This window comes from Orycteropus afer, unplaced genomic scaffold (assembly GCF_000298275.1).
Source record: "Orycteropus afer afer isolate SDZICR_OR568_19922 unplaced genomic scaffold, OryAfe1.0 scaffold00408, whole genome shotgun sequence".
Lineage (NCBI taxonomy): Eukaryota > Metazoa > Chordata > Mammalia > Tubulidentata > Orycteropodidae > Orycteropus > Orycteropus afer.
The window spans coordinates 947,178-951,662 of NW_006921995.1; positions in this window are offsets into that span (position 1 = coordinate 947,178).

Genomic DNA, 4,485 nt, shown 5'->3' on the forward strand with positions numbered 1-4,485 from the left:
GATATATACTTCCATAGTGATACAGCCTTGGAAACCCAAGGAGGGTTCGTTATGAGTCAAAAATCAACTCTACAGCAGTGAGTTATTTTTAATGATAAATTTAATGATAAATTTCTCTCTATATATATATCTATATAACCTACCACTCAGAAGAAATAACCATTAAGCTTGTAATGTATATCTTCCCAGAAATTTCTAGTTTAGATAAAAATGTGAGTTCAAGTTGAAGCTGAAAAAAATTAAAATAAATCCATGAGAGGCAAAATATGACCTTGATTATATCCCACCAGAATTTAGAGACCATCTGAAGAAAAGACTTGACGCACTGAATACCAATGATCAAAGACAAGACAAGTCGTAGGCTGAAATCAAGAGCACTGTACAAGAATAAAGCATAGGGTTAGTAAAAAGACAAGAAAAGAAGAAAAAAAAATGGATGTCAGAAGAGACTCTGAAACTTGCTCTTGAAGAGAAAGTAGCTAAAACAGAAAGAAGAATGATGAAATAAAGTTGCTGAACAGAAGATTTCAAAGGGCAGCTTAAGGAGACAAAGTAAAGAATCATAATGAAATGTGCAAAGACCTGGAATTAGAAAAACAAAAGGGGAAATCACACTCAGTATTTCTCAAGCTGAAAGAACTGAAGAAAAAAATTGAGTCTGGAATTGCAATATTAAAGAATTCTGTAAATAGAATATTGAAAGATGCAGGAAGTATCAAATGAAGATGGAAGGAATACACAGAGTTACTGTACCAAAAAGAATTTGTCTACTTTCAGCCACTTCATGAGGCAGCTTATGACTGAGAACCAATGTTATTGAAGGAAAAAGTCCAAAGTGCACAGAAGATATTGGTGAAAAACAAGGCACCAGAAATTGATAGAGTACCCATTGAGATGTTTCAACAAACAAATGCAGTGCTAGGCACACTTACTCATTTAAACCAATACATTTGGAAGGCAGCTACCTGGCCAACTGACTGAAAGAGATCCATATTTGTTCCCATTCCAAATGTGATACAACAGAATGTGGTAACTGAAGAGCAATATAATTAATACCACACACAAGTAAAATCTTGCTGAAGATAATTCAAAAATGATTGCTGTAGTATATTGACAGGGAATTTGCAGAAAATCAAGCTGGATTCAGAAGAGGACATGGAATGAGGGATATAATTGATGGTGTCAGATGGATCTTGGCTGAAGGCAATGAATACCAGAAAGATGCTTACCTGTGTTTTATTGGCTATGCAAAGGCATTCAACAGTGTGAATCATAACAAATTACAGACAACATTAGGAAAATGGGGATTCCAGAACACTAAATTGTGCTCAAGAGAAACCTGTAGGTAGACAAAGAGGCTGTTATTCAAACAAACCAGGAGAGTACTGTGTGGTTTAAAATCAGAAAGGGTGTACATCAAGGCTGTATACTTAAACACTATATTTATTTAATCTATATACTGAGCAAATAATCCAAGAAGCTGCACTATATGAAGAACACAGCATCAGTATTGGAGGAAGAATTATTACAACTTGCAATATGCAGATGTTACCACCTTGTTTGCTGAAAGGGAAAATAACTTGAAGCTCTTACTGATGAAGATCAAAGACTACAGTCTTCAGTATGGATAAACCTCATCATAAAGAAGACAAAAATCCTCACAAACTGGACCAATAAGCAACATCCCGAAAAATGGAAACAAAAGAACTAAAGTTCTCAAGATTTCATTTTACTGAGGTCCACAATCCACACCAGTAGAAGCAGCAAGCAAGGAATCAGATATGTATTGCATTGGGTAAATCATCTGAAAAAGACCTTTTTTAAGTGTTGAAGAGCAAAGACATCACTTTGAAGACTAACGTGTGCCTAACCCACACCATGATATTTTCAATCACCTCATAAGCAAGTGAAAGCTGGACAAAGAATATGAAAGACCAAAGAAGAGTTGATTCCTCTGAATTGTGATGTTGGCAAAGAATACTGAAGACACCAAGAGCTGCCATAACGAACAAATCTGTCCTGAAAGAAATGCAGCCTGAATTTTCCTTAGAAGCTAGAATGGTCAGATTTCTTCTCACCTACTTTGGTCATGTTGTCAGAAAGGACCAGTCCTTAAAGAAGGATATCATGCTTGGTAAAGTGGCGAGTCAGAGGAAAAAGGGAAGACCTTCAATGAGATGGATTGACACAGTGGCTGTAACAATGTGGTAAAGCATAACAAAGATTGTGAAGATGACACAGAACTGGATGGTGTTTTGTTCTGTTGTACATAACATCACTATGAGTTGGAATCAGCTTGATGGCACCTAACAACAGCAACAACAAATGTTACCCATTCAAGCAATTTGTAACTATATTTGTCCCATATTATTCTAAAATTAAAATTGATAGTAAACATCACTAAGAATTCTGTATGTCCTGGTACATGAGGACTGTCATGGGCAGTGAAGGTAACACCATGAGTTACTGCACTGGATAACATCAACTTCAGTGATACCACTGGACCACACAGCCCTCTTAGCTAATTTGTGACCTTCAGCCAAAGAATAGATTGAAGAGGGGAGAAAAGAGAAGATGAAGATTAGAAGCTAATAGGGGTAGGGAGGTTGCAGGACCACTCTACACATACTAACCAGTAGGACCTAAAGCATATGGAAATGTGTATCAATGGGCAAGTCAGAAAGCTTACCACATTTGGTTTGGAGTTTAGGAATCAAAGCTGCCTAAAACTAGACTCAAGCCTGATAAACATGCCTGGCCTCTGAGCATGACTAGGCAATCACATTGGAACAGTCAAGAGGAATTATAACATTGGATATGATTTGTCAAGGGAAAGGATACCCAAGTAGATTTCCATCCACAAGAGATAACTCTAGTGGAGAATAAACTTGTAAATCCTTAGTATCTGAAGGAGGTTCTATAAGCAGTTAATGCTGGATGCACTGGTATGCTATATTTTAATTGCTCCCTCACCATCTTTCTAGTTACTAAAGGACACAACAGCTATTAAAGGACACAAAGTATGTTAATTTGGAGGGAGATTTTTGTCCTTTGAAGAAACCCAGAACTCTGTTAATCTATCTTAGTAGGATAAAGGAGGAAGGGCTATTCTCTGGCACCAGTAAGTCAAACCCACTCTAAACAGGGACAATAAATGATGTCCATTCACTGCAGGGAGCTTTTCACTTTTATTATCCCATTTTATTTTGTATTATCATCTATTATAGTCCCTGTAACACTGAAAAAAATGAGAATTACAGAATACTTGATTGTGCTTATGAGAAAACTGTACATGGACCACAAGGCTGTAATTTGAAAAGATCAAGGGGATACTGCATGATTTAAAAATCAGGAAGGATGTCCATCAGAATTGTATCCTTTCACTATACTTATTCAATTTGTATGCTGAAGGAGTTCAAAATGGAGTCGAGCCAGTGAGCAGCACGCTTTATCCCTCTGGCATCTAAGGTCTTGGAAAACTAGCCACAACAGTTTAAATTAGGAATTTCAGTGCTCTGAACAACTCACAGATTCTGAGTACATCAAACACAGAAGAGCAGAATTATAGGAAAGGCACAGGGAGATTACTTAGGAAAGAGCTACTGGAGGAGGATGGACGGGTACCTGAGAAAGGAATTGGAAACTTCTGGAGCAGTCAGTGTGTCAGGCTAGGGCACCAGCCTGAGATCCCCGAGCCAAGAGGGAGACGCCTTATAACAGCTTATCAGTGACCACTCTAATATTCCGGTGGGCAGCAGCAGAGACCTGCCTCCAGCAGCTCATCTTGATTTTTTGGAGGTAGTCTCCTGGGTGCTGGCTGTGGGCACAGACACCTCTGCTGAGATTTGGAGGAAAACTTACTGTTGCGACAGGAAGGGTAGCTCCCTCCCCTCCCAGCGGGTCACAGAGTAGACTAGGGTCAGACTGGGAGACTTCGTGCTTTTCTTTGTCACAGAGATCCGGACCGCAGGTCACTAGCAGGTACTCCCCCGACCCACAACTCAAACTGTGCGCATCTTTGGCACTGCAGCTGGGCGGTATCACAAACTCCAGAGCCAGCCATTAGCAATCTGGCGGGATTACATCAGCACCACAGGCAGACGGAATAGGGAGAGGGAAGAAACCGCACTCCCAGGATTTTTGCCTTGGAGCCGTTCCTTAGCGCAGTGGGGGCGCGAAGGCAGGATCTTTAAGTGTGCCTGAAATTGGCAGAAATTTGTGACACTCTAACAATAAGAATCTTTCCTGAAGTCCTAGAAACTGACCCTAGCAATACCAAGATTTCCTTCTTCCGCTCCCACCTTCTCCCCCAATATCTTCACTCACTCAATAGAAGAAAACATATTCAGCCAATTACCATAACACCTCCTGCTTTGAACTCTAAACCCTCTTTATGACAAACAGAAACACATATCCACAATACACACAGGGATTCTACCACCACAAAGAAAACAGCACAGCGACCCAACACACTTGCATCAATAA